We start from the raw sequence: 14,409 nt of genomic DNA, 5'->3' as shown, positions 1-14,409 counted from the left end.
ATAGGTACCCAGGGTAGGACCAAGAGGTGAGTCCTGGCAGGTCCAGTAACTACACAGGTACCCCCGCTGCTTCGGAAATCGTTAGAAGTCCTAGACTGCTCCTTCCCGCTTGCTTCATGTTCAGGATTGTTCCCATCCTGAGGTGTCTTATTTCCAGGAGATCCATGGGATTATAATACCCTCCTCCTGTGACATTGCCAGAAGCGCATGGAGACGATAAATGCCTCCCCTTCTGAGCCTTTGCCTAAGGTATGGCGCCTCAAACCTTAGAGCCACAACTTAGCTACCCCATAGTCACCATAGTGATCGTGCTTTAAGCCAAATTTCTCAGGCTTTGGTGCAGGAAAGGGAATACAGGATAAAGCCACCCTTTCATTTGCGGGCATTCCATTACACAATGGTGGGACTACAGAGTAAAGACACCCCCATGCTTTCTTTGGTGTTTACAGAGCTCAGAACACGTCAAGGTCAGTCAGTAATGTTTGCTTTGTGCAGTATTTAGGTTACCTGGTTATACCAAGAGAAGGAAACTGTGTGTTGGACACCTTACTCTAGCGGGCAGGAACCCGGGGAAAGCCGTTTCATGTTTTGTCTTTGTATGTCTTTATATGTAATTCACGCAGCACTTTGTATTTTATTGGGTACCTTCCTCCTAAGCATAAGCGGAGGACGGCTTAACTCAAAGTAAAGGGGAATGTAACATCCCAGAGTTATGTTACTAAACTCTTTCTCCCCGCTACATCCTGTTAAGTGTATCTGCATTGTCATTCTGTGTAATTTAACATCACCTTCCTCACAAATGTGCATTTTCTAAGCCTGTTATATATATTTGCTGTAATTTTCATGTACACCAGCAGATGGCAGCAATGTTTATCAAGGTCTTAGTTCAGTTTAGCATATCTAGACTGGAATAGTTCATTCCAATTTATCTTCCCCCCTCTATGAGCAGAAGTGGGCTGGCCCATGTCCTGCCTCATGGGGAGGGAAGGAAGTTAAAGTTAGTGTGCCAGCTACCCCTGCTAGGGGAAGGCTGTGCTGGTAGGAGCTCCCAGTTCTAGGGATCCCAACCCAGGATCGTGTCTCGGCTGAGACCAAAGATCACCATTCCCAGTCTGAGCCTTCAGCCTCAACTGGTGACAAGCAAGCAGCACCTCCAGATCTCCAGGACGAACCATTCCCTGTGAGCATAACTGTGAGTATTATTGTCATGCCCGGCTCAGACGGTGTGCGGAGGTCTGTCAGATTGGCAGCACATGTCTAACCTTTTGTTTGTTTTGGAATCATGCTGGATCCGCCTTCCTTCAGATGCTCTGAGTGGGGTCATTGGCTTAAATTGCCTTCAATCCTGTGCGGGTTATAGCTTTCAGTCTGGCCTTGGATTCAAGGAAGGAAGGATTGTCTGTTCCAGCTCAGATAAGTTTGATTTCTGTTTGTGTTGTTTGCTGTCTAGGCTATTTGTGTGTCTTCTGCCCCTTCTCCCCTTTCACCTTCTCAGGGATTCTAGGGTGTTTGCAGTCCAGGCACGAGGACACTTCATTCCTACCATTAAGGTCTGAATGTGGGCTTAGCAGCATAGGGAGAGAAGTCAGGGATGTGCTAGGATGTGTCCTGTCCCCAGCATCTAGCCTAGACACTTGTGTATTTGGTTGTCTGTGTATCTGAGTTCCTGTCCGCCGTGACATTATAACCCGCCATACTGTGACTGCCATCACTCAGTGGTTTTGTGATGGCGTCAATTGATGCACTGGTTGACCGCATGCAGGGATTATCCCTGGAGGTTGCGGATCTGCGTAGTTCGGTCACACAGTGTCAGAGGGTTCTGGCATCAGGTGCAGGTCAAATTGGTGGGGAGCCTAAAGTCGCTCTTCCCGAGAAATTTACAGGGGGTGCGGATGATTTTATCTGCTTTAAAGAGTCATGCAAACTGTATTTTCGACTGCGTCCATTGTCGTCAGGTGATGAAAATCAGAGGGTTGGTATCATCATGTCTCTGCTTAAAGGGGACGCGCAATCCTGGGCTTTTTCTCTGCCGCCCGGTTCTCTGGCCCTCCGGTCGGTGGAGGAATTTTTCAAAGCCCTGGGATTGATTTACGATGACCCAGATCGGGTCTCGATGGCAGAATCTAAATTGCGTAACTTACTAAAGGGTAATCATACTGCAGAGGGTTACTGCACAGAGTTTAGGAGGTGGGCTACTGAGTTGGGGTGGAACGACCCCGCATTACGTAGTCAGTTTTGTCAGGGGTTATCTGAAAGGTTGAAAGATGCCCTGGCTTTTCATGAGTACCCAGATACTCTAGAGAATGCAATGTCTTTGGCTATACGGTTGGATAGACGTATCAGAGAGAGGTGTAAGGGTCCCTCCGTGCAAGGGATCCCTTCTGCATGTGGTTTTGTCTCACCTGCTGCCCAGGGTGATATTACTTATAACTCTGGGGTAGGGGAGGAACCCATGCAGTTGGGTCAGATATCTTTTCGTTCTGGTAGGAGAAACTTTAGGAGATTACATAAACTATGTTACTACTGTGCTAAAAGTGACCATCTTGTTTTTGCTTGTCCTTTTGTTAAATCACGTGATGATATGAAAGAAAGAGAAACCGTCCTGACTCTTGGAAGCGTGAATGGAGTAGTGGAACAAGCAAATATGCAAGCTCCCTGTAATTCTCGTTTTCTCCTTCCAGCCATGGTGGCGCTAGACTCAAGAAAATTCTTTGTTGAGGTATTCATTGACTGTGGTGCTGGGCTAAACCTTATTGACTTTCTTTTCCTTCAAAATCTGGGTCTAAGTACGTGCACTTTGGAAAGGGAGATTCCGGTGTTTGCAATAGATTCTTCACCTCTTTCTCAAAGGAGTCTCACTCATATTGCACATAATATTCAGTTGAGGTTGGATGATTCACATGTAGAGCTTATTTCTTGTTTTGTCATGAGGAATTTGCCTGCTCCTTTAGTCCTAGGTTTACCTTGGTTGACAAAACATAATCCAATTATTGATTGGCAGGCAAGACAAATTATTGGTTGGGGAGAGTTTTGTTCGGAGAATTGGCTTGGCACATCTATCTCAGGGGTGTCCACTGCGGTTCTACCTCAATATTTCTCAGACTTTGCGGATGTCTTTTCGGAGGGTGGGACCCAGGAATTGCCCCCTCATCGTAACTATGATTGTCCAGTTAATCTCATCCCAGGAGCTAAATTGCCAAAGTCTCGCCTTTACAATCTTTCCCAACCTGAAAGAGAGATTGTAATGGATCACCTGGCACCCCGACTGGGTACCTCCGTTGACGATGCTCCTAGCGTTTTTCTGAGGTCTCCAAGCACTCTGGCAGACACCACCATCACCGAACCGAAGAAGCAGATAAATCCTCTTCAAATATATGAATGCTGTAGCCAGTGGAATAGGAAACCATACGAATAGGTTTACGATCCTAGCAGTCAAACTGGAACAGCATATCATAAATCCTCCCCCCAATAATGAGACGACACTTCACTTTGAGGGTTAAAACAGGAACTGACTGTACTTCACGTACAGCCTCTTTTATTCACAAACCAAAAACATAGTACTGCCCACAGGGTTTTGAAATACAACCAATCAATATATTACAACACATCCCCACAATGCATCATGGTTTCTTCCTCTCTGTCCTGGAGACAACCGGGGAGTAATCCAATTATCTCTCAGGACAAAGGGAAATCGCCAATACACATGTGGAACAACAGGACAGGAATCCCCACCCAAACACGCAAAATCCTCCCTTTCTGTCTGTGACATAATTATGGATTAACATAACCATCACAGACAGTAAAAATACAGTTTTTAAACATACTCTATAACTTTAAAACCATACATTCCATCTCCATAAAAATTACATATTTAAACTCAGCATACATCAAATATAACCACTTCCAAAAATCACACAAATCCCTCCAGCGGATCAAAAGTTAAGTGGAAGTCCTTTATGACCGACCGCAAGCACAATTTCCTGCCCGAAACAGTTCCATAGATTTGGGCTGTGCGGTCGGTCAATTTCATGCAGAAAAACGACTAAGTCCCATCTTCGATCGAGCTGAAAGTTCCGTATGGAAGAAGGTAAGGGTCAGCGGTGTTCGTGTATTTGCACATCCGATTTTAGTTCCACAGAATCTTTAGTATACACCGCTGACCGCGTTCGGTCCTATTAACAGCCCAGACATGCGGCATAGTTCTGTTACACTGTTCTTGAAGGGTAATATGTCCCGGGGCCATAGTCGTAGGGCAAGAGGCTGGTAAACAGGCCTCTCCAAAACCCAGTGGCGAGGTTGGTTTCGCCACACATCTCCCCCTCCCAGGGAAGACTAACCAGATACCTTACCTGACCTCACGGTCAGTACCTGAGTTAGTCTGGCAGTCCAACCCCAACCCAATACTGGACCTGTTGAATCTTGGGGCCTGGTCCTGTTCTGTATGTCCCCAGCTGTTGAGTGGGCATCTGCTACTCCTTGCTTCCTTGTGGTTCTCCAGCTTGGAGCTGTAGGTACTTGGTGGGCAGAGGCCGACTGCGCTCTGCCCAGATGCCAGCTCTTCCGCTGGGGTAGCCTGTGGGAAGTCCGGCTCTGGAGAAGAGGCTAGGGGAGGGCAGAGGCCGACTGCGCTCTGCCCAGATGCCAGCGCTTCCACTGGGGTAGCCTGTGGAAAGTCAGCCTCTGGAGAAGAGGATAGAGGAGGGCAGAGGCCGACTGCGCTCTGCCCAGATGCCAGCTCTTCCGCTGGGATGTGGTCAGGGAATCCTATCCCCAGGACCTTGTTGCAGAAAGGCTGTGGAGAGGAGGAATCGCTTACCTCCTCCTCCTGGCATTCCTGCAGGGTTGGTGGGGGATCTGAACCGGCCGTCCAGCATCCCGGTAGGCCTGGTGCAGAGACCGCGGTCCCATCTGCACCATCGGAGTTAGGGGTGCTGTCCCCCTGTGGTTGGGGAGAGAGATCAGTGGGTATCGCAGGCTCATCCCCTGCCCCCAGAACTCGGTTGGAAAGTACCTGGGAAGGGGAGGGCTCGCTTACCTCCTCCTCCTGGTATCCCTGTGGAGATGGCTGGAGATCTGGACCGACCGTCCAGCATCCCTGTAGGACTGGTAGAGAGACCTCGGTCCCATCTCCACCTGCCATCTGTGGGTCCTCCCAGGACCAGTCTGTGAGTTCCCTCAACATTTGCGAGTAAGGACCACCTGCGTCCACACCTGGCAACTCCGGCTGCTGTTGAGGGTCTGGGCCAGCTGTCCAGCATCCCGGTGGAGAGACCTCGGTCCCGTCTCCACCTGCCTGTTGTGGTTCCTCACAGGACCAGTCTATGAGGACCCCTACCTCTGTAGCTGGTACTGAAGCAGGGGATACTTCAGTCGGGTCTTCCCAGCTGTAGGGTTGTAGGTCTGGGACTGCCACCCAGCTCTCTGGCAGTGTATATTGGGACCGAATTGAGCTGAAGAAGTATTGGTAGTCCTGCTCCAGCTCCCACTCCTTTGTCACTAGAGATGCCAGGTCTTGTCTCACCTCTCTCGCTGTAGCCCAATCATGCATAGCCTCCCTGTAGTCATAGATATCCCAGAACCGGGACCCTCCAGCATCTCTGAACTCCGGTTCTGCGAAGGCCTCAAACAACAGGCCAGGGCCATCATAATTCTCACCCTCGGGTCTGTCGTGCTCAGCCATCCCGGGGGAGTGCCGAATCACATACCACCAGAGTGCCTGGTAGGCGTCATCTAGCCAAAGCTCCTTCCATACCAGGCTCTCCAGTTCTGTCACCCACTCATTCAGGGGCTTCTCTCCCAGAAGGGGCATTCGCAGGGCCACTCTCATCTGCAACTGCTGTTCCTCACTGGGGAGACACTCGCCCCGCCGCCGCTGGGCATTTTCCAGGGCATCATACCAGACGCCTTTCCGGACTGCATCCCTCCAGTGTGGGTCATCCTCCTCCTCGTAGTGGAACGCTGTTTGAAGACTAGCCGATTCCATCCTGCTGTAGCCAGGGGCGCTGTACGGATACTAGCGTTACCCTCAATTTAGTAAATCCACGAACGGTGTCTCCGAGCTGCTTCTCCTCACACTAGGACGCCATCCCACTGCTTGCCACCAATGTAACGGATCACCTGGCACCCCGACTGGGTACCTCCGTTGACGATGCTCCTAGCGTTTTCCTGAGGTCTCCAAGCACTCTGGCAGACACCACCATCACCGAACCGAAGAAGCAGATAAATCCTCTTCAAATATATGAATGCTGTAGCCAGTGGAATAGGAAACCATACGAATAGGTTTACGATCCTAGCAGTCAAACTGGAACAGCATACCATAAATCCTCCCCCCAATAATGAGACGACACTTCACTTTGAGGGTTAAAACAGGAACTGACTGTACTTCACGTACAGCCTCTTTTATTCACAAACCAAAAACATAGTACTGCCCACAGGGTTTTGAAATACAACCAATCAATATATTACAACACATCCCCACAATGCATCATGGTTTCTTCCTCTCTGTCCTGGAGACAACCGGGGAGTAATCCAATTATCTCTCAGGACAAAGGGAAATCGCCAATACACATTTGGAACAACAGGACAGGAATCCCCACCCAAACACACAAAATCCTCCCTTTCTGTCTGTGATATAATTATGGATTAACATAACCATCACAGACAATAAAAATACAGTTTTTAAACATACTCTATAACTTTAAAACCATACATTCCATCTCAATAAAAATTACATATTTAAACTCAGCATACATCAAATATAACCACTTCCAAAAATCACACAAATCCCTCCAGCGGATCAAAAATTAAGTGGAAGTCCTTTATGACCGACCGCAAGCACAATTTCCTGCCCGAAACAGTTCCATAGATTTGGGCTGTGCGGTCGGTCAATTTCATGCAGAAAAATGACTAAGTCCCATCTTCGAACGGGACTTAGTCTCTGGAGCTGAAAGTTCTGTATGGAAGAAGGTAAGGGTCAGCGGTGTTCATGTATTTGCACATCCGATTTTAGTTCCACAGAATCTTTAGTATACACCGCTGACCGCGTTCGGTCCTATTAACAGCCCAGACATGCGGCATAGTTCTGTTACACTGTTCTTGAAGGGTAATATGTCCCGGGGCCATAGTCGTAGGGCAAGAGGCTGGTAAACAGGCCTCTCCAAAACCCAGTGGCGAGGTTGGTTTCGCCACACATCTCCCCCTCCCAGGGAAGACTAACCAGATACCTTACCTGACCTCACGGTCAGTACCTGAGTTAGTCTGGCAGTCCAACCCCAACCCAATACTGGACCTGTTGAATCTTGGGGCCTGGCTCTGTTCTGTATGTCCCCAGCTGTTGAGTGGGCATCTGCTACTCCTTGCTTCCTTGTGGTTCTCCAGCTTGGAGCTGTAGGTACTTGGTGGGCAGAGGCCGACTGCGCTCTGCCCAGATGCCAGCTCTTCCGCTGGGGTAGCCTGTGGGAAGTCCGGCTCTGGAGAAGAGGCTAGGGGAGGGCAGAGGCCGACTGCGCTCTGCCCAGATGCCAGCGCTTCCACTGGGGTAGCCTGTGGAAAGTCAGCCTCTGGAGAAGAGGATAGAGGAGGGCAGAGGCCGACTGCGCTCTGCCTAGATGCCATGCCAGCTCTTCCGCTGGGATGTGGTCAGGGAATCCTATCCCCAGGACCTTGTTGCAGATCGGCTGTGGAGAGGAGGAATCGCTTACCTCCTCCTCCTGGCATTCCTGCAGGGTTGGTGGGGGATCTGAACCGGCCGTCCAGCATCCCGGTAGGCCTGGTGCAGAGACCGCGGTCCCATCTGCACCATCGGAGTTAGGGGTGCTGTCCCCCTGTGGTTGGGGAGAGAGATCAGTGGGTATCGCAGGCTCATCCCCTGCCCCTAGAACTCGGTTGGGAAGTACCTGGGAAGGGGAGGGCTCGCTTACCTCCTCCTCCTGGTATCCCTGCGGAGATGGCTGGAGATCTGGACCGACCGTCCAGCATCCCTGTAGGACTGGTAGAGAGACCTCGGTCCCATCTCCACCTGCCATCTGTGGGTCCTCCCAGGACCAGTCTGTGAGTTCCCTCAACATTTGCGAGAAAGGACCACCTGCGTCCACACCTGGCAACTCCGGCTGCTGTTGAGGGTCTGGGCCAGCTGCCCAGCATCCCGGTGGAGAGACCTCGGTCCCGTCTCCACCTGCCTGTTGTGGTTCCTCACAGGACCAGTCTATGAGGACCCCTACCTCTGTAGCTGGTACTGAAGCAGGGGATACTTCAGTCGGGTCTTCCCAGCTGTAGGGTTGTAGGTCTGGGACTGCCACCCAGCTCTCTGGCAGTGTATATTGGGACCGAATTGAGCTGAAGAAGTATTGGTAGTCCTGCTCCAGCTCCCACTCCTTTGTCACTAGAGATGCCAGGTCTTGTCTCACCTCTCTCGCTGTAGCCCAATCATGCATAGGCTCCCTGTAGTCATAGATATCCCAGAACCGGGACCCTCCAGCATCTCCGAACTCCGGTTCTGCGAAGGCCTCAAACAACAGGCCAGGGCCATCATAATTCTCACCCTCGGGTCTGTCGTGCTCAGCCATCCCGGGGGAGTGCCGAATCACATACCACCAGAGTGCCTGGTAGGCGTCATCTAGCCAAAGCTCCTTCCATACCAGGCTCTCCAGTTCTGTCACCCACTCATTCAGGGGCTTCTCTCCCAGAAGGGGCATTCGCAGGGCCACTCTCATCCGCAACTGCTGTTCCTCACTGGGGAGACATTCGCCCCGCCGCCGCTGGGCATTTTCCAGGGCATCATACCAGACGCCTTTCCGGACTGCATCCCTCCAGTCCGGGTCATCCTCCTCCTCGTAGTGGAACGCTGTTTGAAGACTAGCCGATTCCATCCTGCTGTAGCCAGGGGCGCTGTACGGATACTAGCGTTACCCTCAATTTAGTAAATCCACGAACGGTGTCTCCGAGCTGCTTCTCCTCACACTAGGACGCCATCCCACTGCTTGCCACCAATGTAACGGATCACCTGGCACCCCGACTGGGTACCTCCGTTGACGATGCTCCTAGCGTTTTCCTGAGGTCTCCAAGCACTCTGGCAGACACCACCATCACCGAACCGAAGAAGCAGATAAATCCTCTTCAAATATATGAATGCTGTAGCCAGTGGAATAGGAAACCATACGAATAGGTTTACGATCCTAGCAGTCAAACTGGAACAGCATACCATAAATCCTCCCCCCAATAATGAGACGACACTTCACTTTGAGGGTTAAAACAGGAACTGACTGTACTTCACGTACAGCCTCTTTTATTCACAAACCAAAAACATAGTACTGCCCACAGGGTTTTGAAATACAACCAATCAATATATTACAACACATCCCCACAATGCATCATGGTTTCTTCCTCTCTGTCCTGGAGACAATCGGGGAGTAATCCAATTATCTCTCAGGACAAAGGGAAATCGCCAATACACATGTGGAACAACAGGACAGGAATCCCCACCCAAACACACAACATCCTCCCTTTCTGTCTGTGATATAATTATGGATTAACATAACCATCACAGACAGTAAAAATACAGTTTTTAAACATACTCTATAACTTTAAAACCATACATTCCATCTCCATAAAAATTACATATTTAAACTCAGCATACATCAAATATAACCACTTCCAAAAATCACACAAATCCCTCCAGCGGATCAAAAGTTAAGTGGAAGTCCTTTATGACCGACCGCAAGCACAATTTCCTGCCCGAAACAGTTCCATAGATTTGGGCTGTGCGGTCGGTCAATTTCATGCAGAAAAACGACTAAGTCCCATCTTCGAACGGGACTTAGTCTCTGGAGCTGAAAGTTCCGTATGGAAGAAGGTAAGGGTCAGCGGTGTTCATGTATTTGCACATCCGATTTTAGTTCCACAGAATCTTTAGTATACACCGCTGACCGCGTTCGGTCCTATTAACAGCCCAGACATGCGGCATAGTTCTGTTACACTGTTCTTGAAGGGTAATATGTCCCGGGGCCATAGTCGTAGGGCAAGAGGCTGGTAAACAGGCCTCTCCAAAACCCAGTGGCGAGGTTGGTTTCGCCACACATCTCCCCCTCCCAGGGAAGACTAACCAGATACCTTACCTGACCTCACGGTCAGTACCTGAGTTAGTCTGGCAGTCCAACCCCAACCCAATACTGGACCTGTTGAATCTTGGGGCCTGGCTCTGTTCTGTATGTCCCCAGCTGTTGAGTGGGCATCTGCTACTCCTTGCTTCCTTGTGGTTCTCCAGCTTGGAGCTGTAGGTACTTGGTGGGCAGAGGCCGACTGCGCTCTGCCTAGATGCCAGCTCTTCCGCTGGGGTAGCCTGTGGGAAGTTCGGCTCTGGAGAAGAGGCTAGGGGAGGGCAGAGGCCGACTGCGCTCTGCCCAGTTGCCAGCGCTTCCACTGGGGTAGCCTGTGGAAAGTCAGTCTCTGGAGAAGAGGATAGAGGAGGGCAGAGGCCGACTGCGCTCTGCCTAGATGCCATGCCAGCTCTTCCGCTGGGATGTGGTCAGGGAATCCTATCCCCAGGACCTTGTTGCAGATCGGCTGTGGAGAGGAGGAATCGCTTACCTCCTCCTCCTGGCATTCCTGCAGGGTTGGTGGGGGATCTGAACCGGCCGTCCAGCATCCCGGTAGGCCTGGTGCAGAGACCGCGGTCCCATCTGCACCATCGGAGTTAGGGGTGCTGTCCCCCTGTGGTTGGGGAGAGAGATCAGTGGGTATCGCAGGCTCATCCCCTGCCCCCAGAACTCGGTTTGGAAGTACCTGGGAAGGGGAGGGCTCGCTTACCTCCTCCTCCTGGTATCCCTGCGGAGATGGCTGGAGATCTGGACCGACCGTCCAGCATCCCTGTAGGACTGGTAGAGAGACCTCGGTCCCATCTCCACCTGCCATCTGTGGGTCCTCCCAGGACCAGTCTGTGAGTTCCCTCAACATTTGCGAGTAAGGACCACCTGCGTCCACACTTGGCAACTCCGGCTGCTGTTGAGGGTCTGGGCCAGCTGCCCAGCATCCCGGTGGAGAGAACTCGGTCCCGTCTCCACCTGCCTGTTGTGGTTCCTCACAGGACCAGTCTATGAGGACCCCTACCTCTGTAGCTGGTACTGAAGCAGGGGATACTTCAGTCGGGTCTTCCCAGCTGTAGGGTTGTAGGTCTGGGACTGCCAGCCAGCTCTCTGGCAGTGTATATTGGGACCGAATTGAGCTGAAGAAGTATTGGTAGTCCTGCTCCAGCTCCCACTCCTTTGTCACTAGAGATGCCAGGTCTTGTCTCACCTCTCTCGCTGTAGCCCAATCATGCATAGCCTCCCTGTAGTCATAGATATCCCAGAACCGGGACCCTCCAGCATCTCCGAACTCCGGTTCTGCGAAGGCCTCAAACAACAGGCCAGGGCCATCATAATTCTCACCCTCGGGTCTGTCGTGCTCAGCCATCCCGGGGGAGTGCCGAATCACATACCACCAGAGTGCCTGGTAGGCGTCATCTAGCCAAAGCTCCTTCCATACCAGGCTCTCCAGTTCTGTCACCCACTCATTCAGGGGCTTCTCTCCCAGAAGGGGCATTCGCAGGGCCACTCTCATCCGCAACTGCTGTTCCTCACTGGGGAGACACTCGCCCCGCCGCCGCTGGGCATTTTCCAGGGCATCATACCAGACGCCTTTCCGGACTGCATCCCTCCAGTCCGGGTCATCCTCCTCCTCGTAGTGGAATGCTGTTTGAAGACTAGCCGATTCCATCCTGCTGTAGCCAGGGGCGCTGTACGGATACTAGCGTTACCCTCAATTTAGTAAATCCACGAACGGTGTCTCCGAGCTGCTTCTCCTCACACTAGGACGCCATCCCACTGCTTGCCACCAATGTAACGGATCACCTGGCACCCCGACTGGGTACCTCCGTTGACGATGCTCCTAGCGTTTTCCTGAGGTCTCCAAGCACTCTGGCAGACACCACCATCACCGAACCGAAGAAGCAGATAAATCCTCTTCAAATATATGAATGCTGTAGCCAGTGGAATAGGAAACCATACGAATAGGTTTACGATCCTAGCAGTCAAACTGGAACAGCATACCATAAATCCTCCCCCCAAGAATGAGACGACACTTCACTTTGAGGGTTAAAACAGGAACTGACTGTACTTCACGTACAGCCTCTTTTATTCACAAACCAAAAACATAGTACTGCCCACAGGGTTTTGAAATACAACCAATCAATATATTACAACACATCCCCACAATGCATCATGGTTTCTTCCTCTCTGTCCTGGAGACAACCGGGGAGTAATCCAATTATCTCTCAGGACAAAGGGAAATCGCCAATACACATGTGGAACAACAGGACAGGAATCCCCACCCAAACACACAAAATCCTCCCTTTCTGTCTGTGATATAATTATGGATTAACATAACCATCACAGACAATAAAAATACAGTTTTTAAACATACTCTATAACTTTAAAACCATACATTCCATCTCCATAAAAATTACATATTTAAACTCAGCATACATCAAATATAACCACTTCCAAAAATCACACAAATCCCTCCAGCGGATCAAAAGTTAAGTGGAAGTCCTTTATGACCGACCGCAAGCACAATTTCCTGCCCGAAACAGTTCCATAGATTTGGGCTGTGCGGTCGGTCAATTTCATGCAGAAAAACGACTAAGTCCCATCTTCGAACGGGACTTAGTCTCTGGAGCTGAAAGTTCCGTATGGAAGAAGGTAAGGGTCAGCGGTGTTCGTGTATTTGCACATCCGATTTTAGTTCCACAGAATCTTTAGTATACACCGCTGACCGCGTTCGGTCCTATTAACAGCCCAGACATGCGGCATAGTTCTGTTACACTGTTCTTGAAGGGTAATATGTCCCGGGGCCATAGTCGTAGGGCAAGAGGCTGGTAAACAGGCCTCTCCAAAACCCAGTGGCGAGGTTGGTTTCGCCACAGAGGTCATGCGAAAGTATTACGGTCCGGGATCCGTATCCCCTTCCTTTGATCTCCGATCTTTTTGATCAGATTGTTGGTGCCAGGGTGTTCTCCAAGTTGGATTTGAGAGGGGCCTACAATCTGATCAGAATCAAGGAAGGGGATGAGTGGAAGACGGCCTTCAACACGCATGAGGGTCATTTTGAGAATCTGGTTATGCCTTTTGGGTTGACGAACGCGCCAGCGGTATTTCAGCGATTCGTCAATGACATTTTTCATCACTTGGTGGGGAGGTTCGTGGTGGTTTACTTGGATGACATTTTAATTTACTCTCCTGATCTGAAGACCCATCAGGATCATGTGAGACAGGTTTTGACGATCCTTCAGGAGAATAAGTTATATGCCAAATTGGAAAAATGTGTGTTTTCTGTGCAGGAGCTTCCGTTTTTGGGATATCTGCTTTCCGACTCTGGTTTTCGTATGGACCCCGAAAAAGTCTGGGCGTTCTGGAATGGGACCGACCAGAGAATCAGAAAGCTTTGATGCGATTTTTGGGGTTTACTAACTATTATAGAATATTTATTCTAAACTATTCCACCATTGTTAAACCTCTGACTGATATGACAAAGAAGGGCACTGACGTCTCTGTTTGGTCGGAGGAGGCATTGCAGGCCTTTTCGACTATTAAGGAGTGTTTTGCGTCTGCTCCCATTCTGGTGCAGCCCGATGTGTCTCAACCATTCGTGGTGGAGGTGGATGCATCAGAAGTGGGGGTGGGAGCGGTGCTGTCGCAGGGTTCATCTCCTGGCAAATGGGTCCCGTGTGCTTTCTTTTCCAAGAAGCTCTCGGTCGCCGAGAGGAACTATGATGTGGGAGATAGAGAGTTGCTGGCTATAAAATTGGCCTTTGAGGAATGGCGTCACTGGTTGGAGGGGGCTTCTCACCCCATTACTGTTTATACGGATCATAAGAATTTGGCTTACCTACAATCTGCCAAGAGTCTGAACCCTAGACAGGCTAGATGGTCACTGTTTTTTACCAGGTTCAATTTTGTTGTCACTTTTTGTCCGGGGGTCAAGAATATCAAGGCGGATGCGTTGTCTCGCAGTTTTCCTGGGGGAGGTGATTCAGAGGATCCTGCTCTGATTTTGGCCGACGGGGTTGTGGTTTCCGCTCTGTGTCCCGAATTGGAGATAGAGGTGTTGTGAGCCCAGGAGGGGGCTCCTGGTTCCTGTCCCCCAGGGAGGTTATTTGTTCCCGAAGAACTGCGATACAAGGTTTTCAAGGAACATCACGATACTGTCCTTGCCGGACATCCTGGTGGTAAGTCCACGTGTGACCTTGTGTCCAGGAGGTTCTGGTGGCCCGGGTTACGTAGGAGCATTGAGGATTACGTGGCAGCTTGTGAGACCTGTGCACGATCTAAGGTTGCTCATACTCGACCTGCTGGTTCACTCCTTCCTTTATCTATT

This window comes from Bufo bufo, chromosome 8 (assembly GCF_905171765.1).
Source record: "Bufo bufo chromosome 8, aBufBuf1.1, whole genome shotgun sequence".
Taxonomy (NCBI): Eukaryota; Metazoa; Chordata; class Amphibia; order Anura; family Bufonidae; genus Bufo; species Bufo bufo.
This window is presented reverse-complemented; position numbering follows the sequence as displayed.